At 61.5% G+C, this 23,861-nt stretch overlaps 1 protein-coding gene across 3 annotated transcripts in view; it reads right to left on the bottom strand.

Moving 5' to 3' along the window:
* The window catches only part of AFAP1 (actin filament associated protein 1), a 57,595-nt gene extending 35,829 nt beyond the window's left edge, over nt 1–21,766 (bottom strand). The window contains exon 1 of one of the 3 annotated variants that reach the window (XM_036417174.2): nt 21,568–21,766. The gene's annotated coding sequence lies outside the window, so the exon portion shown is untranslated. Of the gene's footprint in view, nt 1–9,536; nt 9,560–21,567 lie in introns of those variants that run through there. The other 2 variants (XM_036417175.2, XM_045573953.1) reach the window with 2 other exon arrangements.
* Nucleotides 21,767–23,861: the final 2,095 nt, after the last annotated feature.

Below are 23,861 nucleotides of genomic sequence, written 5' to 3'. Positions count from 1 at the left end.
TCACCAGGAGCCGCCCCAGCTCACTGCCCTCACTGCTGCCACCTGGCCAGCCACCCTGTCACCTGGCACTGCAGGGCTCTCCCCTCCCCGTTCCCTCCACCGGCTCACCCAGCCCAAGCTGTCCTCTCCTCTCCGACATTTCAGGGCCAAAAAGTTAAATGGGGGGTGGGAGGTGGATAAGGGGAGCAAGAGAGTGCAAATGTCGTAAAATGTGTGTGTGTGTGTGTGAGTGTGCGTGTGTGTGTGTGTGAGTGTGTGTGTGTGTGTGGTGTGTGTGTGTTTGTGAGTGTGCGTGTGTGAGTGTGTGTGTGTGTGTGAGAGTGTGTGTGTGTGAGAGTGTGTGTGTGTGAGAGAGTGTGTGTGATGTGTGGTGTGTATGTGTGTGTGTGTGTGTGTATGTGTGTGAGTGTGTGTGTATGTGAGTGTGCGTGTGTGTGTGTGTGTGTGAGAGTGTGTGATGTGTGTGTGTGTGAGAGTGGGTGTGATGTGTGTGTGATGTGTGTGGTGTGTGTGTGAGTGTGTGTGAGTGTGTGGTGTATGTGTGAGTGTGTGTGTATGTGAGTGTGCGTGTGTGTGTGTGTGTGTGAGAGTGTGTGATGTGTGTGTGTGAGAGTGTGTGTGATGTGTGTGGTGTGTGTGTCAGTGTGAGTGTGTGTGTGTGTGAGTGTGTATGTGTTTGTGTGGTGTGTGAGTGTGTGTGAGTGTGTGTGTGAGTGTGTGTGATGTGTGGTGTGTGTGTGTGTGTGTGTGATGTGTGGTGTGTGTGTGTGTGTGTCTGAGTATGCGTGTGTGCGTGTGAGTGTGTATGTATGTGTGTGTGTGTGTGTGTGTGTGCGTGTGAGTGTGTGTGTGTGTGTGTGTGTGTGAGTGTGTGTGTGAGTGGTGTGTGTAGAAGGCCTCGGAGTTCATCAGTCTGAGGAGGAGGACGGTGATTGATAACCGATACGGCCAGAAGCACCAGCCACGCTGGTTACTCAGGGTTTAAACAGATTCACACTCATCTCTTCCCGTAAACCTGAGCCAGCGAACACCTCCGGCCACCAGCCAGGCCGGCCGCTGACACACTTGGCGGGAGAGCGCTGCTGTCACATCAGCACTCAGTAAATCCCGAGTGGCAGGACCTGCGGGGTGGCCTTCTGGACGCTGACCACGGCCCTGGTGCCGCCCTCCGGAGCCGCAGAGGATGAGCGCGCAGCCCCGACCGGGACCCGGCTCAGCGCCCTCCTGGATGGGCAGACGCCTCCCTTCAAGCTGCTGGGCAAGCAGCCCTCCGGATCTCCGTGCTGCCAGGCCATTCTTCCTCCCGGCCTGAGCCTGGACAGAGCAGAAATGGCAGCGGCGGGGAGCGGGCGGGGAGCGGGCGGACGGCCAGGCAGGCACTCCCAGGAGAGGAGGTTATGGTGCCCGCCCGGCCGTGAAGCGGGCAGCTGCTGCGACAGTCGCTGTCCCCAGCCCCACCGACCAGCCATTAAACAAATAAACCAGACACCCCACCGAGTGTGCTTCTGAGAGGGTGTCCTGCCACCAACGAAACGCCTCGAGCGAACCCCACACAGTGGACACGGGACCACAGACACGTCAGCGTGGCCACATTCCAATCGGGAGCACCGCCCCACGGCACCGGCACAGCCATCACCAACACCTACGGCTGGGGCGCAGTTTCCACGGGAGCCAGGACCCGGCTGCAGTAGACAGGCCCGGACCGGCGCTGGTCCAGAGGCTGCGGGGGGCGGCGGGGGGTCTGGGGCAAGCTCACCTCTCCGGTCCTCCGTCTGAGCTCATGGAAACCCTCCAGCCACGCTGCCCTCTCCCTCTCCCTCTCCAGGCCTCGGCCGGGGTCAGCGCCACTCCCATGGGCGCGTGCAGTGCTTTCTGCGCAGCGAGGCGTCTGTGCTGAGCGCAGGGGGAGCCTGTGGTCCCAGGGAAATCGCAACCCTACACTTTTCACCTGGCTGCGAGGCAAACACGTCACATGTAAGCGGCAGCCATGTGCCGGTGTGTGCTCATTTCCTAGCCTCGCACACCTGCTCTAGCTCACCCTTCCTGCCCGTCACCCTGGCTTCTGACCTCCATTGGGGGTCACATACATCTCCAAGGCTTCCCACTCAGGACGCACGCCCAGAGCGTCCGCGGCCATCACTGCATCTCTCCTGCCGAGCCAGTGCCTGCTGCTGGGCCCAATACATGCTGCCCGCTGGGACCCCGCGTCACAGGCGGCCCTCCCTGTGGCGAGAGGGAGGGAGGATGGTGCCCCTCAGGGAAGGACCATGATGCCAGAGCAGCAGGGAGGGCACCCTGCCGCCAGCAGCTCTCATCTCACACAGTCCGGACCAGCTCACTGCAGTTCCCTGGGGACTGTGAAATCCAACCCCAGACCAAGCCATGGACAGCTCCCTGGGAACGCTCCGCCTGTGCTGGGCTGCTCTGAGAGAAGGGCTGGGAAGGCTCCCGTCCCCTGTGACAAAGCGCAGCTAACTGCGGAGGAAGCCTTAGACATACTCACGTCATTACAAACCCCGCACCAGGCAACAGGCAGCAGAGAAGACCGCCTTCTGAAAGCTCTGCTGTCGAGTTCCGGGTGCGAGTTCCGTGATTTCAAACCCTCCCTGCGGACAGCAGGAGGCCGGGATGATCAGCTCTGCGGGACCGGCCGGTCTCTAACCGCCCCCCGCAGGCGGCGAGCGCCTCAATGGCCACAGCCTCACACTCGCCCCTCGCCATCTGCTCTCCGGCCGCTCGCACTGAAAATTAATAAGGGGCTTCGGGGGCCGCACAGGCTGCAGCCCCAGCTGGGGGAGGGTGCTCCCCGAGGCTTCCCTCAGACCCCGCGGTCCTCGGAACAGCCTGCCGTGCCCACGTTCCCGGTCTGACCCCCCTTCATTCTAAAGGTGCCGTCCCCGGGACTCCTCCAATGGTCTCACTGCCTCATGACATCCACGGACATTAAAGGCACCTGAAACCTCAAGTTATGATGAAAAACCGCCAGCTCCCCTCATCCAGGACTGTGACCATCGTGCTCGGCGGCGGGCTCTGTGCTCTGGCCGTGACACGGGAGCACACTTCCTCCCTGTGCTGCCTCCTCGGAGCCAGGAGGACGGCTCCGTACAGGGCATGTGGGGCTCCAAGCCCAGGGCGACCCTGGACCTGGCCCCTTCCGCCTCGGTGGGTGCCCTGTGACCCCTCCCCTGCCGCGGCTGACTGACGGCTCCAGCAGCTCCTCCAGGTGGACAGCGGCCCTGAGCTGGTCCCAGAAGGACCGTGTGCCACTCAGCGCTGCCCTCCTCCCAGGGCGGGTGCCGGGGAAGAGCCATGAGCACCTGGGCACTCTCACTGCTTCCCGCCTCCGTCCTGTCACAGCTGCTTCCCAAGCACTTTCCGAGGAGAGAGAAACCGGTGTCTCTGCCCACTCCGCCATTCAGTAAGCACGGTTAACCTATGTCCATTGGCTCAGTAAGTACGGTTAACCTATATCCATTGGCTCAGTAAGTGCGGTTAATCTATGCCCATTGGCTCAGTAAGTGTGGTTAATCTATGCCCACTGGCTCAGTAAGTGCGGTTAATCTATGCACCCCGCACTGGTGATGCCCAGCACGCATGGGTGGCCAGTCTCGGCCACGGAGACCCTCGCTGCCAGGTGGAGATAAACCAGACACAGGATCTGGAGGAAGAGAGAGCAGGAGGAGGGAGAAAGGCTGTCGCTCCGGGTGCTCGGAGATGCTGCCTCAGGAAATGACACAGGGACCAGGGACCAGGGACCAGGGACCAGGGACCAGGGAGGACGGGCAGGCTGACGGCATCAGGAGCTTTGGAAATGGCACCGGTCCTCACACGGGGAGGGGCCGTGAGAAACAAGGTGCTGAGGGGGCGCCGGGAGCAGGGGCTGGTAGTCAAACTCAGGCATCTTGGGAAACATCAATACACCGTATGGCCACCGGCTGAGCCTGTTTCCAGAGAAACTGTAAATTCGGGCGCTGTGTTTGATACTCGAAGGCTGTGTGTGCGCCCTGCGAAGTGCCTAACAGCCTGGCCGTGTTTGACTGGATGTGCCAGCTTGCCATCAGCAGACTCCGTGCCACCTCTAATTGCTTATAAATAGCGCAAACACCACATATGCAAATGCAGGCAAGCTGTCCCTTCAGCTGCTGCTGCTGACAGCGATGGCAACGGGGCAGATGGGGCTGCGGAGCCACCCCCGACGCAGCGGGAGGAGAGAGGGACAGCTGTCTGCCCGGGACGGAGGCCTGGCTCTCCTCTCCGGGTGGCTGCCTCAGGCTCTCCTGTCACAGTGAGCGATTCCATGTTTGTCGCTGCCCAGCCACGTGCGAGTGTGGCTGACCCTCCGGCCAATGAGGGCAGGAGCCGGGAACCCAGGAGGCGGCCAGGCACTCCGCCAAGAGCCCCGCCCAAGTCAGTGGTGAGCAGGGTCCTGAGCAGGCAGGGGCCTCACTGCGAGCACATTCTGCACAGGCAGGGGGCTCACCGTGACAGAACAACAGTCTTGCCAGACAGAACTCAGTGGGGACAGATGAAAACGTGCACAACTAGATCAGCTTGAGCAGAGGGAGGAGGACGGAGCACGGTGCCCGCAAGTACCGGAGACTCCTCTGAGCTCCCACTGAGATCACCCCACCCCCAGGCTGCGAGAGAAGCGCAGTGACTCACCCCCTCCACCCAGAGGCCGGCAGGATGTTCCGGAAGAGACCCAAGAGACACAAAGCCCTGGCTGTGCAGCTGAACCTCAGGCACGCAGAGGCCCATGGAGTGCAGTTAAGCCCCCCGGGGAAGGCGAGGAAAGCCCTCGCGCAGGGCTGATGGAGGAGGCACCCGTGGCCACATTAGCTCTGAATACCCCCCCAAAAGCGGTGACGGTGCGGGCCGCTAGGTGGCTGGAGCGTTGTCCCCCACAGCACAAGTTGTGGATTCCCGTGATCCCGGCTCTTCCGAGCAGCTCAAGCTGCTCCCCACTGCTCCCACACTCGCCCCGGCTCCGCGCCCCCTCCCGCCCCTCCCCCCAGCTCAGCTCCCACCCGGCTCAGCCCCCACCGCTCCAAAATGCGGATGAAGCCCCCGGGATCCAGGTGGAGGGCGAGTGAGCCTGGCCCTGAGAGCGTTTCCCGCGCTCTCTGCTGCTGGACAGGGTCCAGTGTCAGGGATCTATTCCAGCCCAAACCAGATCCATTCCCAGGTGAAAAGCACTCTGGGAGAAGTTCACACACAGGACGGCTTCCCGTGTCTTCTCAGTCAGTTGCCCGGGGATTAACTCTGAGCCTGCAGAGGCTGCAGGAGAGAAACCCAGGTCTGGGCGCTTGCCCCTCTCTGAGAGCCCCCCTCCCTCCCGACACAGCGCGGTTCTGACCCAGCTCGGTGGGCACAGCGAAGCAGCTCAGGGCAGAGAACAGCGCTGCTGGGAACAGCTCCAGGCCTGGCCAGCTGCCAGTCAGCAAGGTCACCCGAGGTAAGTCCCGCCCCTCTGGTCTCACTCTGGCTAACAGTTCAACGAGAGGGTGAGACTAAAAAGTCAGAGGCTCCTTCCAGCTCCCGGGTCTAACAGCGACAAAAGAAGAATTTCTGCCACCAACCAGTCGAGTGACCAAACACCCTTTTCTGTTCTTAAGAATCAGAAGTGAAAACAGAGAGCCCCGCCATCACCCCACCAAGGAGCCCGGACAGCAGTTACACATCCATTCGGGCAGCTGGGAGCTGAGCAGGGGCGTGGGCCGTCCATCCTCCCTCCCTCCTTCCCTCTTCCCCCTCCCTCGCTCCCCTTATATCTGAAGGCCCTGTGTGTGCTCCAGGCCGCTCACTCCAATCCCACTTCCAGGAGGGCTGCTCCGGAGCCGCCAGTCCGAGGTGACGCCGCCTCACCGCAGCCTCAGAGGAAGCCCTGCCGCAGGCAGCACGTCCCGGGTGAGGACTGCAGCCACAGTGGCTAAAGCTAGGACCGGAGGGACCCGCTCCGCGCCCAGACCCACCAGACCCAGCGGCGCTGCTCCTTCCTCACTCCCAGCGCCTCCTGAGCCGCGCTCCCGGAAGCTGGGGCCTGAAGCTTGTCCCAGACGGCCGGGGCCACGCACTGTCCTGGACTCAGTCCACTGCCCCCGACAGCTCTCTTACTCGCTGTGCGGGCACTTCTGTGAGCGGCTGGCAGTTCCCATGAAGGACTCCCACTCCTCCCAAGGGGCCCTGACTGGCCAGTCCGCAGAGCCAGCGAGGAAGGCTTCCCCCCACCGCTCCACAGCCCCGTGCCTACAGCTGGGACAAAGCCACCGGACACAGACAGGACAGAGCCTGCTGCTTCCTAGGCTGGTGGGGGGGGGGGGGGGCGATCCTCTTGAGCATCTCTGACTCCAATGAAACAGCGGCACGGACCTGGCCCCCACACCGGTGAGCCCGTGAACTTGGGGAGCTGCTCCAGTTGGTCCGGACAGCCTGCGCACACGGCCTCGCTCCTCACCTGTGCAGCGCCTCCCCGGCTCTCCGCGGCCCGGCTCCCGGCGACGCCTGGCAGCCTGGGTGGGTGGCGAGCCGAGTGCCCCTTCTCGGGCCCCTTTCTTAGAGGACAGAACCGCCCCAAAATGGCCTCTGCAAGGACACCCGCCAGCATCAGGACCGGCCTCGGGGCCTTGGGGTTCCAGAGCCAGCACTGCAGGCCGGAAGGCAGAGAGCGGGCCTGCGCTCCGTCCGGGGCGCCTGCTGCTGAGTGAGGTTCTCATCCAGCCTCGCTCGGCCTTGCTCCCCTCCTCCACACCCTTCCTTTGTCCTCTCACTCCGTGAAATGCACAAAGGAAGCTGCACACTGGTATTCTCTGGTGCGTTTGAGATCTCCTCCCGGCATGCCATCAGTTTGGCTAAAAGTAAAAATAAGAATTCTCTACAGGTTCCATGTGTTTTTATGTCAACAAACGGTGTCCCGCTGGGGGGCGGCCGTCTGATCCATGGAAGGGTCTGTCTGGGAAATGCTGTTCTTCAGCAGGGAGTCCCCGGAGCCTCCGGGCTGCGCTGCACCGTCCGGCCCGGCCAGGGCAGAGGCATCCCGGGTGCGAATGGCCATGGGTGTCTGTCCATCCCCCGAGGGCTCCGGTGCCGCCCTGTCCGGCTGCCAGGAGCAGAGCTGCGGGAACGCTGTGCGCGTGTTTGGGTGACACAGGCTCCCTCTCGCTGGGGCGGCGCCCAGGAGCCCCCGTCGAGTCCGCCGGAGCCGCAGGCTTCGTGTGAAGAAGCTGCTGCTGTTCCCCAAAGTGGCTGTGCCGTGTATTCCCACCAGCCACAGCCAGGCCCCGCCTCCACCAGCCACAGCCACAGCCACAGCCAGGCCCCGCCTCCACCAGCCACAGCCACAGCCACAGCCAGGCTCCGCCTCCACCAGCCACAGCCACAGCCACAGCCAGCCCTGCCCTCCACCAGCCACAGCCACAGCCACAGCCAGGCCCCGCCCTCCACCAGCCACAGCCACAGCCAGGCCCACCCTTCACCAGCCACAGCCAGGCCCCGCCTCCACCAGCCACAGCCACAGCCACAGCCAGGCCCCGCCTCCACCAGCCACAGCCACAGCCACAGCCAGGCCCCGCCTCCACCAGCCACAGCTACAGCCACAGCCACAGCCAGGCCCCGCCTCCACCAGCCACAGCCACAGCCACAGCCAGGCCCGCCCTCCACCAGCCACAGCCACAGCCAGGCCCCGCCTCCACCAGCAACAGCCAGGCCCCGCCCTCCACCAGCCACAGCCAGGCCCCGCCCTCCACCAGCCACAGCCAGGCCCCGCCCTACACCAGCCACAGCTACAGCCACAGCCACAGCCAGGCCCTGCCCTCCACCAGCCACAGCCACAGCCACAGCCACAGCCAGGCTCTGCCCTCCACCAGCCACAGCCACAGCCACAGCCAGGCTCCGCCCTCCACCAGCCACAGCCACAGCCACAGCCAGGCTCCGCCCTCCACCAGCCACAGCCACAGCCACAGCCAGGCCCGCCCTTCACCAGCCACAGCCAGGCTCCGCCTCCACCAGCCACAGCCACAGCCACAGCCACAGCCACAGCCAGGCCCGCCCTCCACCAGCCACAGCCACAGCCACAGCCAGGCCCCGCCCTCCACCAGCCACAGCCACAGCCAGGCTCCGCCCTCCACCAGCCACAGCCACAGCCACAGCCAGGCCCGCCCTCCACCAGCCAAAGCCACAGCCACAGCCAGGCCCCGCCAGCCACAGCCAGGAGGAGGGGAAGGGGAGAAGAAGAACAGGGAAGGGAGGGGGAGGGGGGAAAAGGAGAGGCAGTGGAGGGAGAGGAGGAGGAGAAGAAGGAGGGAAGGGGAGGGGAGGAATGGGAGGCAGAGGAGGGAGGGCGGCAGCACTCTGCCCTCTTCACCTGGGCGCTCAGACACCGCGCAGAGGCGCTCCGGGTGCCCGCTGTGAAGGTGCGGGATGAGCGCACCTGGGAGGGGTGTGCCAGGAGAGCTACAATTCCCCGGAGACCACAGCAGACAGTGACCCACATGGGAGGCGCCGCTGCTATAAATACTCGGTGGCAGAGCTGATGTCATGCTTTCTGTCCCAGAGACACCCAACCGAAACGTGCCAAGAAGGCACGTAGAGCACCCAGAGCGTGTGCGGCCCACACCGCCCGCACACTCAGCCCAGAGACGGCCCTCCGCACAGGACGCTTCGCATACCATCCTCTGGGCTCTGAGCCGGAAAGTCCCCACAAACCCGGAGGCGTGGAAACTCCCGCATGGGCAGCAGCAGGAAGGCCGGGCCCTCAGCACCAGACCCACCTGCTGTGCGGCGCCCCTGCTGGGGCAGGCCCCCAGGCGGAGTGACCCCTCCCACAGGCCGGGGTGACAGCAGGCCAGCCCGAGGGGCGTCCGCGCTGACCCTCCAGGCCGTGCCCAGGCGGCGTGAAATACAGCGCTCAGTCTCCGGGCCGCCACGGAACTCAAAGCCACGTCCCGCTGGAGAGTGAGCGAGAACGGACCCGGCCAGACCGCAGAGAGAAGGCTGTCCGAGGAGCATGGGGAGACCCCTCTGGGCCCCCCACACGGTGCCTGCGGACCGTCCCCCTCAGCCCACCCGCACGTGCTTCCCGGGAAAGCTCCTGGGACTGCGCCAACACAGAACGCTCTCAAGAAATGAGTCCTGAGATGGAGGACGTAAAGTGGAATTTATTAACCAGCGTTTTAAAAGGCGCTCTCAATCTTGGAAATGAGGCCATGAGCTTGAGGGAGTGGCTTGCTTCTCTGCCAGCTTTACCGTTTGTAACCTGTTACAGTGACAGTGTCACCCAGGGGTCTAACACCCGCTGGTGTCCGGAGTCCAGCACACAGGACCGTCACGGGCATGGCTGCCGTTACTCTGCGTCCAGCGCCGGCGCCGGGGTGTCCCGCAGCGCCGGGCGGGCCGAGCAGTGCGGGACAGCGGGCGAGCACTCACCATTTTGTTTTAAAAATGTCCGCGGACGGCACGCAGGTATAGTGACTGGAAAGATCTGGAAGCAAACACACCCAAACTCCTCGTGGCCAGCCCAAGGCAGCGGGAAAGGGACCCACCTGCCTTCTGTCTCGGGGACTGAAGGTCCTCCCTCAGGGACAGCCGCTCCACTAGTGGGGAGCTGAGGGCCTCCACGCCACGCTCCTGTGGAAACAGCCGTGAGCAGGGCGGTCGGACAGGAGGTAGGACTGAATGCCCCCGAGTGTCAGGTGTGGCGGGGCGTGCACAGGTGAGCCGCGGCACCCCGCTGGTGCTGCGCCAGAACGCCACCCCCTCTTTCCCCGTGTCTCACAGGGGCCGGAACCACCGCTCCTCCGTCTGTGCACCTGCCCGGTGCTGCCAGCCTTCCTCCTGCGAGGCCCTCCTGGCTACGGAACTGCCTTGGTTAGCCTGGCACCCTCACCACGCTGGGCACGGTGCAGAGGACAGTCCATGGACAACGGCCGGAAGGCCGTTCAGGACGCAGACCAGCCGCTGTCCCACTTGGCCCCGTCGGGCCCGGCCTGCCTGGCGACTCCACTAGCTGTGCTCCCAGGAGGAGCAGGGCCTGGCTGCCGCAGGATGCTGGTGTGCAGCCCATACAAGCCGCCCGTGTTTCTCTCGCCTTGGAAATATGCACGCCGAGGAGAGGAGTGTGGTCTCCCAGGGAGCCGCTCGGCCCGGCCTGCGCTCACGCGGCTAGGAAAACAGCAAAGCCCAGCGAGGTAGTGAGAGCATCAGTCAGAGAGTCTGGTGGACGGAGGACGGGCATTCACGCCGTTAATCACTGGCCCAGGGACCCAAACAAAACCCACCTGACTAGAAAGGTGAAGGCTGCGCATGCAAAGTGGACCGACCCCCAATGAGAGCCGTCAGGGACCAGTGAGCATCATCAAGGACCAGTGAGAGCCGGCAGGGACCAGTGAGAGCCCCCAGGGGCCAGTGAGAGCCACCAGGGGCCAGTGAGAGCCGGCAGGAACCAGTGAGAGCCACAGGGACCAGTGAGAGCCAGCAGGGACCAGTGAGAGCCGGCAGAGGCCAGTGAGAACCGGCAGGGGAGTGGGCACACGCAAGCTCTCGGTGTGAATGCCAAATGACTACCATATTTTTCGGACCATAAGACGCAATTTTTTCCCCCCAGAAGTGGGGGGGGGGGGGGGAAGTCCCTGCGTCTTATGGTCCAAATATAGCCTACACAATCACTTTTTTAAAAAAGTTTTTTTACTTGCCCGGCTCTGTGTGGTCTCTGTGTGCTTGCCCGGCTCTAAAATGGTTCTAAATGCTGCTGTTTACTTTACAGGATTGATTACATGTGTTTATGACTGTGATGTTGGGTTTTAATGCACATAAAATATTTTAGGACACTATTTGTTTCAGAATCTTTTTTTCTTCATTTCCCTTCTCTAAAAACTGGTGCGTCTTATGGTCCGAAAAATACGGTAATTACTGGAGTAAGAGGGCTCTTAGGAATTTGTCGTTCCTATGTTATAAGTAAGTGTACATTCATACACACACAACTCACATAGGAATTGTGCGATTCAATCCGTCGGGAAGCTTGACAAGACGCACACGTCCACGCACAGCCTTTCCGGGCTACATGCGGTGCGCGGCCCGGAGAGCGCCCTCGGAAGGCGCGAGCCCAGTGGCGGCAGAGGCAGAGGCGATGCTGTCACTGTGACGGGAAGGAGAGCAGGGAGCACAGCTCCATCGGCTCAGAAGCAGCCTGGCTCCAGGAAGGACGTAGGAGCCCGTCTCCTGTAGACAACAGTAACGGGAAGAGAGAAGCCCACACCAGTGGGCTGCCCAGACCATGAAGGCCCTGAGCGCCAAGCCCCGGAGCTGGCACGTCCTGCTGGCGGTGGGACACCCCAGGCTGCAGAGGCGTGGGGAGCCAGCACGTCCTGCTGGCGGTGGGACACCCCAGGCTGCAGAGGCGTGGGGAGCCGGCACGTCCTGCTGGCAGTGGGACACCACGGCTGCAGAGGCTGGGGTGCTAAAGCAGGGTGCCAGGCAGGCCTTAATCCCAGCAGGCTGAGCAGACCGGAGAGAGCAAGAAAGTCAACAGCTATTCAACGACAAGATGCACCCGTGAGGACGTGGACAGGGGGCTGGCCTGGGCGGAGGGGACACATTCCGTCCCTAATGTGACCTTCTAACCAGGCTGAAACAGCAGCTGAGCGAGTAGGGAAAAGGTACTCTGTATGTAAAGAAATCAGGATTTCCTACATGTATGGTCACTCACAAAGGCCAGCTTTAGGTTTCTATGACAACAAGAGGCAGAAGCAGAGAAGACAGAAACCGGTTACCACGAGACTTCCTTTTAGACCATGCCTTGCCCCTCGCAGGCTTTGCATCGCAGTTCCTCTGGAGGACAGGGGGCTGGCCTGGGAGGTCCCCGGTCCACCTCACCTCCGGGACACGCTAGGCCAGCGAACCTCAGATGCACAGAAGATGGGCTGTGTGGGGGCGTGGGTCCACCAGACCGATGGCAAAGAGCCGGAATGGACAGAACGTTTTCCTGGCGATGGCGGGAGGGACGAGGCCGGGAGATGCTTGGCGGCCGCCCTGGCGTCAATCTGAGGCTGGCGGTCCACAGCGCACAGTCATTCTGATTCCTATCGATCCGAAAAGCTCTTCCAGGGGACACAGCATCAACGGAATTCCCAACACACCTAATTTGTCAGTTAATATTCTTACCGACGAGCAAGAGACGAGAGACGGACTCTACGGACAGACAACGGCCTACCCTCCCGTCAGACAGAGACGTGACCCCCCATCTGTGGCCACCAGCCCAGGGCCCCGACTGTGCAGACCAACCTGCAGGCAGTCAGCTGCTGCCAGTGACAATCCAGGGGGCGGAGCAATAACTTGGTGACACCCAGCAGGGACTGGCTCAGTACCTGACAGTGTCCCTAACTCTGCCCACTTCCAACGCAGTGCCGCCCTGAGGAAGCCAGCCTGCTCCCCAACCAGACACCGGTGACGCCCCCATCCCAGCCCCATCAGGACCCCGGGCCCCCTTTCTCCACTCGGAAGCTCTCCCACCCCTCTGCCTGCCTTGTGGTCCCTGCCAAACCCTAAACTCTGCATAAACAGCCGTTGCCTTTCTCGTGTGGCTGGTCTCCATCTATTTCCACAGAGAACAGTCTAGAGCCGGTGCTTCCCTCTGGCTGGTCAGTCCATGATGTAGCAGCCGAGTGAGTGAGGCGGCTTCCAGGTCTGGAGAGAGCATCGTACCCCCAGGCCTCTTCCCACAGGACCCGCTCCCTGGTTCTCAGTCACCCCCCACCGTCCGGGAAGTGACCACGTGTGGAAGGGAAGATCCAGGGCTTTGAAGTCAAACCCCTGGCGCCAGGACTTCCTTCCGCTCTAGTGATGTGCAACCCGCAGCCACTCCAGGACAGCTCTAAGCCGCTGCCTTCTCTTAAGAAAAAGAATGTGCAGAAACCGGTGTGGCTCAGTGGATAGAGCGTCTGCCAGTGGACTGATAGGTCCCGGGTTCCATTCCGGTCAAGGGCATCTACCTTGGTTGCTGGCACATCCCCAGTAGGGGATGTGCAAGGGGCAGCTGATCGATGTTTCTCTCTCATCGATGTTTCTAACTCTCTATCCCTCTCCCTCTCTGTGAAAAATCAATAAAAAATTTATTTTTAAGAAAAGAAAAAGAAAAAGAACACTTCCTGACGAGACTGTATTCACAGGGCCTCTGTGTGAAGGAGCTGACCAGTGCTGGGTACTTACTGGGGGACGCCTGCCTCAGGCCCCACCCGGCCCTGGGGAGAGAGCGCAGGACACCTGGTGACAGGCTGGGCACCCCAAACCTCAGCACCTCTGACTCCCAGATGAAATGGTGCCCAGACCTCCGGTTATCAACAGATCAGGTTTGTTTCCATTCCCCGCTTAGGGATGGGTGGCCGCTAACTCCGTTAGGGGCAGTGGCTCTGGCACCCTCCCCCAGGTCTGCGTTTCGCCCACTGGGAGGCGCCACCTCAGAATCAAAGCCAGAGCTGGCCCTGCAGCAGCTTTACAGCGCTATCTCACTTTCAAGTCCTCCTCTGCATGGAGCACAAAGCTAATTGGCAACAGTGTTTGTTACAAGCAGGGAGATAAGATACGCTAAGAGCCAGGCGGCACTTGTGCCAAAATAAAAATTTTTAAAAGGCTCTTCAGGGCACCGGGTTGGGTGAGAGGGGCTGGGTCAGGAGCCGGCTGCCGGCCTGGGGAAGGGCCTCGTGGCTCCCGCAGGAGGGACCCTGACCGCCAGGCCAGCTCCTGCTCCGGCTTCATTTCCTCGGCGAGGTCGCCCGTCCTGGGCACAGTGCTCCTCCCTGCTCTGCTCCTAAGGGTCCGAGGTCCCCAGGAGGCCGCTCCAGGGACTCTTCCCCGAGGGACAAGCCCAGACATCTGGCCTTTTGTTCCAGCAAGCTCCACTCTACCTTCCGAGCAGCCAGATGGGTCCAAGGAGGTCCCAGCAGCAGGCAAACTGCTGAGGGCCAGGGGAAAAGCCTCGGGATTACAGATTCTGGTCTCTTACAGGAAGTGTATTTCAAACCAGAGCCTCTCACTTACTGTACAGAAAAAAGAACCCGAAGGAAAACAACGAAAACACGGACATGGCTGACGGGGCCGCCTGAGCCTAGTGCCTGTGCCCGTCCCCGGCGGTCCCGGCCGGAAGGCTGCTCCCAGCCCGCTCTGGCTGAGGGCAGGCTGTGTATCCGCTCTGCCATGGCCTCGGAGCAGGTTCCCAGCTCTCAGGAATGAGAACCCGCTGGGCCGGCGCAGCTGTCTCTATTCCAGGACACGGAACCCTGCACTCCTCACCCCAGCGTGAAGGGGCCTCACACAGAGCCCGAGAGGGCGCCCCACACGGCGTCTGTCCCCGTAACGACTCCAGCGACTTCTGGGACCGCGGGGAATCGGAGCAGAGGACGCAGAGTCAGAAGCACAGGCCTGAGCGCTGCTTCCGCCGGGGCTGTCGCGCTGTGGGGCTCGCCATCAGCTCCGGCGAGGCAGACGAGCGGGTCGCGAGGGGGCAGCTGAGGCGCTGCCAATGCCGGTGCCTCGGTGCGTTTACTGTGGGCGGAGGGCAGCATAACAGCTCCCCGGTGCCCTCAGGAAGGGATCTGTCACTGCGGGAGGTGGGACAATGGCCCACAAAGCGGCCGGCGCCCTGAGGCCAGGAACCCGTGGCTGCATCATGTCACAAGGTGGAAGCACTGCCGGACCTTAGGGGACACGTCCCTGTGGCCTAGCAGGCCCATCTACTCGCACAGCCTTCAGAGCAGAGCACCTGTCCGAGTAGAAGAGAGAGGTGGCAGGGCCAGGCACCCCAGGAAACCCTGGTGCTGAGGTCAGGTTCACAGGGATGCGGGCTGCCTCCTGGGTACTTCCAATGGGAGCAGCAACACCGCGGATCTTGACCTCAGACTGTCTCCTGACCTTGACCTCAGGATGCCTCCTGACCTTGACCTCAGGCTGCCTCCTGACCTTTACTTCAGACTGCCTCCTGACGACTTCAGGATGCCTCCTGACCTTGACCTCAGGCTGCCTCCTGACCTTGACTTCAGACTGCCTCCTGACGACCTCAGACTACCTCCTGACCTTGACCTCAGGCTGCCTCCTGACGTTGACCTCAGACTACCTCCTGACCTTGGCCTCAGGCTGCCTCCTGACGTTGACTTCAGACTGCCTCCTGACCTTGACCTCAGGCTGCCTCCTGACCTTGACTTCCAGGGGGGGGGATGTGGGACCAGGGGGGGATGTGAGACCGGGGGGGGGGGGAGGGATTTGGGACGGGGGGTGGGGGTGGGGGCCAGGGGGATGTGGGACCAGGGGGGGATGTGGGACCAGGGGGATGTGGGACCAGGAGGGGGATGTGGGTCCAGGGGGGGGATGTGGGACCAGGGGGAATGTGGGACCAGGGGGGGGATGTGGGACCGGGGGGGGGATGTGGGACCAGGGGGGGGGGGGATGTGGGACCCGGGGGGGGGGGGGATGTGGGTCCAGGGGGGATGTGGGACCGGGGGGGGATGTGGGTCCAGGGGGGATGTGGGACCGGGGGGGGGGGGATGTGGGACCGGGGGGGGATGTGGGACCAGGGGGGGGGATGTGGGACCCGGGGGGGGGGGGGTGTGGGTCCAGGGGGGGTGTGGGACCGGGGGGGGGGTTGGGATTTTGGACGGGGGGTGGGGGTGGGGGCCAGGGGGATGTAGGGCTGGGGGGGGATGTGCAAGGACCACAGAGAGGCTCCAGGAGCTGGGAGCAGCCCCCAGCTGACAACCAGCAAGGAAACAGGTCTCAGGCCTACAAGTGCCAGGAGCTGCTTTCTGCTCAGGGTCAGCCCTGCCGACACCTTGGTTTTGGCCCGAACTCCCAACCTACAGACCTGTGGGAGCGCTGAGCCGCGTGGCTCCGAGACCCGCAGTGACGGGGGCGGTGATGTGTGTGAAAACGCCCCGCGGAGTGTGTCACATGTCAAAGGCAGGATGGCCGTGTTCATCCAAACCAACAGCTGAGACTGGGCTGAGCAATGCGGGCGCGGGGATTCTACATTTCCGGAACACCTGCCCTTCCTTAACTCACACACCTACCGATACTGTCCTGCCTAGCACCCCTGGCAGCGGGCCTGTCAGAGATGCTGGGCGCCGCTCAGCCCGGCCCCCACCCCTGCGGGGCTGTGACACCCAGGACACTGCGCCAACGTCACACCCCGGCCTGCTTCTCCCAGCGCCTCACCCCTGCGCCCCCTGTCCCTCCGAATGGAGCACGGTCCGTGGGCACAGCACAGGGTCTGTACACAAAGTCCTGCTGTCCCTACGACAACATGGCTTCATGTCACCTATAGAATGCATCTGCCGGCCAGTGTGTTCTGTGAGACTGTAGGCACTCCCTCCTCCCCGCCAGAAACACCTGGAAAGCAGAGCCGGGGGGAGAGCAAGAGAAGCAGACTCTCAGCACCAACAGCTTTCAAAGTGGAGGGCCAGGCGCCCCAGGAAACCCTGGTGCTGAGGTCAGGTTCACAGGGATGCGGGCTGCCTCCTGGGTACTTCCAATGGGAGCAGCAACACCGCGGATCTTGACCTCAGACTGTCTCCTGACCTTGACCTCAGGATGCCTCCTGACCTTGACCTCAGGCTGCCTCCTGACCTTGACTTCAGACTGCCTCCTGACGACCTCAGACTACCTCCTGACCTTGACCTCAGGCTGCCTCCTGACGTTGACCTCAGACTACCTCCTGACCTTGACCTCAGCTGCCTCCTGACCTTGACTTCAGACTGCCTCCTGACGTTGACCTCAGACTACCTCCTGACCTTGGCCTCAGGCTGCCTCCTGACCTTGACTTCAGACTGCCTCCTGACCTTGACCTCACACTGCCTCCTGACTTTCCCAGCCTCAAGACAGGACCTGGAATGTCAAAAAAAAACACACTTCACTAAAGGAATGTTCAAGGGAATGCATGTAACCGAAGAGACCGCTGCAGGCTGAGCTGTGCGCATTCCATAGTCCTGCTGACGGAAGACAAGCGGCCACTGGAAGCTGACTTGACGTTTCCCAGATATTAAAACACCACACGAGGAAAGAGAGAACACGCCTCAGGAGCTGCCGACACACCTCACAGCTAAAGGCCAGCACATTAAACATTTGGGACTGTAAAGAAAAGCCCAGATTCATTCATTCTTAATGAGGCATTTTTTTCAAACCCTTGGCAACATAATACTTTACAACTTAGGAAATTCCGCCCCATTCATTTCTTCTTATTGCCAACCACCTCTGGAGCCAGCGAGGGCAGGCGTTATAACAATGAACTCCCCGTGGCCGGCGGGGGCTGCGGCTCAGGGAGGCCGGACCGAGCAAACGCCGACCGAGGGCCACGCGTCCCGCCAGGTCTCCTGCCCAAAGCACCGGGCCCCTGAGCTTTCCTCTGCGATGTGTGCGCTCCCGGCACCCAAAGGCGTGGCGGGGGCCTGAGTGACAGACACGCACACGGGAAGGGCATCACATGGAAAAGAAGGAAAACACACCTGGCGGGCGATGAGGGACAGGTGGGGAGGTAGTTAACAAAGACTCTGACTTTCAGTCTAAGAAAGCTGTCTGTGAACTGCTAATTTCAAGCAAAAAAAAAAAAAAAAGCACCGTCAGCTCTTTGAAGCAGGTGCTGGGCTCCCGCCTGGCACTGAGTCCACGGAAAGCCAGGCCTGCCGCCACACACACACACACACACACACACACACACACCCGGCGCAGAGCAATGTAAGAACGCCGGGGATGCCCCTGGTCTCTAAAGACCCCTCCCAAAACACGGTCCCTGCAGACAAACCGCACGAGCAAAGCACTTTTTAAAGAAAAGAAGAGAAGACAAAAACCCACTAATTTAAGTGGAAATTGTACCTCAGTGGCATCACTATTTGACCAAACAGCTATAATCTATTTTCAGTCCCTGTAATCACCCAAATAAGAACAGCAGACAGGCATGTGGCTTTAAGAAAATCAGGCCCTGCCCTGGCCAGTTTTACTAGCAATTGTCTGCCCTCGGACCAAAGGGTCACGGGTTCAATTCCTGGTCAAGGGCATGTACCTCAGTTACCCTGGTCAGGGCACGTGGGAGACAACCAATCGATGAGCCTTTCTCACATCGATGTTTCTGTCTCCTTCCTCTCTCTCTCCTCCTCCCCTCCCTCCCACTCTCTCTGAAAATCTACGGGGGAAAATGTCCTTGGGTGAGGACTAACAACAAATCGATCCCTACCGGCCCCTTGTGGCTCAGTTTGTGGCTCAGTGGTGAGCGTGGATCTACCGTATGAATCAGGAAGTCACGGTTTGATTCCAGGTCAGGGCACTTGCCCAGGTTGCAGGCTCGATCCCCAGCAGGGGTCGAGTAAGAGGCAGCCCATCCATGATTCTCTCTCATCATTGATGTTTCTATCTCTCCCTCCCTCTCCCTTCCTCTCTGAAATCAATATATATATGTTTAAATACATTTTGTTGATTTTTTAGAGAGAGGAAGGGAGACGGAGGGAGAGTTAGAAACATCGATGAGAGAGAATCATCGATCAGCTGCCTCTTGCACACCCCCTACTGGGGATGTGCCCGCAACCAAGGTACATGCCCTTGACCGGAATCGAACCCGGGACCTTTCAGTCCGCAGGCCGATGCTCTATCCACTGAGCCAAGCTGGTTTCAGCAATAAAAATATATTTTAAAAAAGAAAAAGAAAATACAGCCCACCAAATTCTCATCTTACCAAACAGATACATTGGAAGGATTAATTACTAGATTCCTTAGAATTGGAGCTTTCTAAGTCCCTTACCATATGACACATTTTTTTTGCATGTAATCATTTTAAACTGTTTAAACCATTACATAAAGCCATGTACACATACGCAGGGCTCTTCCAAATCCCATTTATTTCAGGCTCCCCGAATTAAGTTCCGTCAGAGACAGGACACACAGACGCTACCGCTGGCGGACTTCACACAACACACAAAGCCCGACGGAAGGCTCCTGGCAGAGCCCTGCCCCGGCTACTCCGTTAGGAACCCACCCAACCAGCTGCCAGAGGACAGGCGATGCAAGCAAAATGGGATGATGAAGAATATGCAAGACAATATATTTTTAAAAACTGCTTAAGCTTCCACCGAAGACCCCGGTCCTCCCCTCGGAGATAGCAAACTCCACGTTAGAAGCCCCGTTTCCAAAGCCCTCCGCTGCAGGCCACGGCCACGGGAACTTGCGTCTCCGCACGTGGTTGGAAGGGGTGGAGGTCTGGGCTCAGAGGCTCTCCCCCGTTTCAGACCCTCCGCGGGGAGGAAACCGAAAGGCAGGAAGAGCAGAGTGACTTCCTTCCCGGCCAGAATCAGACCCAATAAACTCTAACCAAGTACTCGACACTGCGCAACCAGCATAGGAAGGGACAGCCAATACGGGAGTGCGGACCTTCGGACCACGGGCGCTGCGGAGGGCACACTAACCACTGGTGCGCGGTGGAGAGATTAGCCCTCACCGCCGACACAGCACCACCGGCAGCGCGGCCCCCAGCCTCTGTCCCAGAGGCCGAGGCGCCCCGAGGGCCTTTCTGGGGAGCGTCACAGAGAAGGTGCCACTGCACAGAGACCTCAGAAAGGAGGAAGCGGGCCGGGGCGGGCCGGCTGGCTCCATGGTTGCGCTTCACCCTAGTAACCAGGTCATGGTTCAGTTCTGGGTTGGGCACATGCCCGGGTTGCTGGCTTGATCCCTGGTAGGGGGACAGCGGGGGAGGGGGGGCGGAATTGGGGGGAAGGGGAGCAGCTGATTAATGATTCTCTCTCATCATGGATGTTTCTATCTTTCCCTCTCCCTTCCTCTCTGAAATCAGTAAGATATATTGGGGGGGGGGGGGGGGAGTAAGCGGAGCTGGAGAGTCTGCAGCTGGAGCGGAGGGAGGGGGGGCAGGGTCAGGGCGCAGATGGCAGGCATGAAGGGCACACTGCCAGCAGAGGCTGTGTCATTCCCATCCCCATTCCCGTTATTCATACATCACATTCACAGCGCGTTTCCGTTTGGACTGGGGACTTGGCGCAGCTCCCGTCTGGGGCCGGGGCACTCCTAAACGGGAAGCCTGCTCTGCCCGGCCTCCCCGGGAAGGCATGGCCGGCCCTGACACGGCGCCCAGCCTGAGGGAAGGGTACACGAGCGATTCGCCGGGTGTAAGCGGCGGAGGGAGGCCGAGCCTGCGGGCGGCCAGGCCTGACAGCAGGCGGAGAGCCCAGTTTCCCCACCCGCCACCGCGCCCTCCATCCCTTCGGAAACCTGACCTCCCGCTGGAACCGCCTTGGCCTCGTTCCGTGGGTGTGGATCTGCCTCCCTTCCAGCCCGCCAAACGCTGGGCGGGTTTCTGGCTCCCCAGTGCTCAGAGCTGCAAAGTTAAATCTGCTTTTCCAGGTTTTCTCCCCCCCAGTCCTAACGGAAGAAGCCAGAGCTCGGGGCAGAGGGCCGGCTCCCTCCGATCTCCAAGCGGAGCAGGAAACTCCCGGCCAGAGGAGCCAGCGGGCGCGGAGACAGCCCCGCACCCAGGACCAGGGCCTCTGCTCCTCCGGCAAATAAGACAATAAGGCCGGAAGGGCACCGGGACCCTCACAAGGCCTGTCAACACAGAGCGCCACACACACGCGTAGCGGGACAGGCTGCGTGGGAAGGGGACGGGACAGAGCCCCCCCACTTGCAGGATGGCTAGGGCACCCCAGGCGGGTCCAAGCAAAACCACCGTTGGTGGCACCCAAACAGTGTGAGCCAGTCGAGGGGACAAGAAGGAGCCCCACTCTGAGGGTGGCCAGGACCCCACGATGGAGGTCCACGCAGCCACCCTGGATGAGAGGAGTGAGCCAGTCCCGGGGGTGGGGGGTCCATTCACAGGATGTCCCGGACCCACGCGGAGGGCCCCCGAGGAGCTGCCTTCGCGGACACAGAGCCCAGGGAAGCGGCCACCTTGGGGAGCCAGTCCGGATGGTCAGCACCCTGCTTTTCCGGGGACCAGACCCCTGCGCCCCTGGGTGCCACCCCGAGGCCCAGACAACGCCAGGCGCCCGCCCCGCGGCGGCTCAGGCGACCCCGCGGCGCCCCGCCCGGATCGGCCACACCAGGCCCGGGACCCCGTCCCCTCGGAACCCCCGTCCCCCGGAACCCTGTCCCCCTGAACCCCTGTCCTCCCCAAACCCTCGTCCCCCCGGAACCCCCGATCCCCTCAGAACCCCCGATCCCCCGACCCCCCCCCCGGCACCCCTTTCTCCCCGAACCCCCGTTTCCCCAAACCCCCGTCCCCTCGGAACCCCCGATCCCCCGGAACCCCTTTCTCCTCGAACCCCCGTTTCCCCGAACCCCGGTCCCCTCGGAACCCCCGATCCCCCGGAACCCATATCCCCCCGGGAACCCTGCCGCCTGGGACACCCCCCCCCCCCCGTCCCGTGACCCCCGCCCCCCCGAGCCGGGAACCCGGCCGCCTGGGACCCCAGCCGGCCTGGAATCCCCTTCCGGCCCCGAGTCCCCGCTGGGTCCCTGGACACCCCCCCACGGCCGTGCCACCTCGCCCGCCGGCGAACCCCACTCTCCAGGGACCCGCCCCGCCGCCCGCAGCCTCACCTCAGGCCGCCGCCTCGGCAGCGCTCGCTCCTCGCCGCCGGCGCCCGGGCCCCGCGGAACGGAACCGGCGGCCGGCACAGCCGCGGCCGCCGCAACAATGGAGGCCCGGGGCGGGGCGCCCGCCGTCTCAGCTCGCGCGGCCGGGCTCGGGGTCCGCGGGGCGGCCGCCGGCGCGAGGCAGCCGCGGGGCTCTGGCACCGCGCACGCGCACGCGCCCCGCCCGCGCCCCCGGCCCCGCCCCCCGGCGGCGCCCGGCGCCCAGGCCCCGCCCCCCGGCCAATGGGGAGGGAGAGGAGCTGAGGGGGCGGGGCCGGGAGAGACAAAGGAAGGTGGGGTGGGGCGGGGCTGCGGGGCGGGGCTGCGGGGCGGGGCTGCGGGGGCGGGGCCGCGGGGGCGGGGCCGGTCCCTCGGGGAGGCCGGACCTCGCAGCTGCCCCATCCGCGGCCCAATCCGGCGAGGGGAGGCCCCCCTTACTGTCCACTGGGAATCTGCTCAGCTGGCCTTTGCTCATCCCAAACCCAGAACTCAAACTTGAAGGCTTGGCCTGCTGTGCATTAAGGAAAACTGAGGCCCAAGGAGGGAGACCATTTGCTGCCCCAAGTCCCAAAGTCCCATTCGCTCGTTCACCTTTTATTCATTCAACAAACATTGCAGCAGGAGTGGAAGGCAAAGGCTCCGGCCCTGGAGGAGCGCCTTCAAGCAGGACCCGGAGCTTGGGGTCGCTTTAACGCCTGGAAAGGGAGCCAGGAGCCCAGCTGCCACCCCTTCCTGCGTGGACCCTTTTGTGGTTCTGCTCTTCCTTCCAAAATGCCCTCCTTCCCTCGCCTGTGTGGACGAAAGGAGCCACCTGCTGACCTGACCAGCTCAGGGGAGGCCTGCGTGGCAGTCTTGCAAACTCAGAGACCTAAAATAACCACAAAAGATGGTTTGAAATTAAATATTTAATTATAAATATTATAATGGGTTATAGTGGGTAGTCATGTCCTAGGCAGATATTTTCACTGGTAAAGATCAACTTACATCTTCTTTACTGAGTCCGTTTGCCTTTTTCGCCTCTAAGATAGCATATCGTAAGATGTCTTGGGTAACTTGCAACTTCATTTTTACCCCGGACCCCTCAGGGCACAACAAATGGCACACAGACATTCCCTCATTGTTATTGTTATCAAGTTAATTGTGGACTGTTAAAGTATCCTGTATCCATCTCTGAAAGAAGCACATGCCCATCATTTCACCTTTCACCCTATCCCAGAGGTTTCCCTGCTTTGCTCTGTCCCACCTCCCTAATCCATCACCAATAAATTTCATGGAGCTCACCTACGTCCCTTTCCTTTGGTTGAAATGTATAAATACAGATGTAACCCGACATTCTTCGGAGCATCATTTCAATTCCTTGAGGTTCTGCTTCCCGGCATATGTCAACAGTTTGGCTCAAATAAATTTTACAAAAATTCTTTACAGGTTTCAATGTTGTTGTTGTTGTTGTTGTTGTTTTGTTGACACCTGTCACCCCATACTTCTGGACACCACCATCACCTTTAACTTCTGTCCTCATCCGTCGCAGTATCCGTCGAGGTAGGCCTCATGTGCCCCCCACTGGTGTTTCCCTGTTACCAGCAGCTCCCCCAGAGTCTCCAGGATCCCCCATCCCTGCCCACCTTCTGCGTGCTGGGGTGTTAGGGTGACCCATGGCTTGGCAGGATGCCCTCCTATTAACAGGGACGCACTTACTGGAAATCTCCCTCCCAGGTTTTAAATACACTACAGTCACGGCCAAGTCCTTATCCCTAGCCCCGACCTCTCCCGGCTGGATGCCCAGGAGGCATCTCACACCTGCCAGGGCCAGAGCACAGAGCTTCACTCACTCAGTGCCCTGACCTGCTGCCCCCTCCCCTCCCCGCTCATCAGGGCCCCTCCATCCACACAGGCTCGGGCTCCCTGTGGAACCGCCCCGAGTGCTCTCTCCCGGCCCCCTGCAGTCCTACCTTCCCAGGGCCTCGCCCACCCTGCCTGTCACAGCAGCCGCAGCTGCCTGAAGTGTGACCTCATGAGAGGACAAGCAGGGGTCTGCCTCGGAGTCAGTCACCGCTGTGCCAGAGAGGGCCAGGCGCCTGATCTGATTTGCCAACAGCTCCCGCAGGAAAAGAGCAGCTCCCTGCCTCTCAGGAGGGCTGCAGCTGGTGCGGGATGTGCTCCGAGGTCAGGAAAGCGCGTCTCGGCACATTCCAGCGGAGTCTCTGCTCGGAGAGCAGCAGGCATCACTTAGCATTTCAGCAGCGTCTCCTCACCTGGAG

The sequence above is a fragment of the Pipistrellus kuhlii genome, unplaced genomic scaffold, assembly GCF_014108245.1.
Source record: "Pipistrellus kuhlii isolate mPipKuh1 unplaced genomic scaffold, mPipKuh1.p scaffold_m20_p_58, whole genome shotgun sequence".
Lineage (NCBI taxonomy): Eukaryota > Metazoa > Chordata > Mammalia > Chiroptera > Vespertilionidae > Pipistrellus > Pipistrellus kuhlii.
This window is presented reverse-complemented; position numbering and strand designations above follow the sequence as displayed.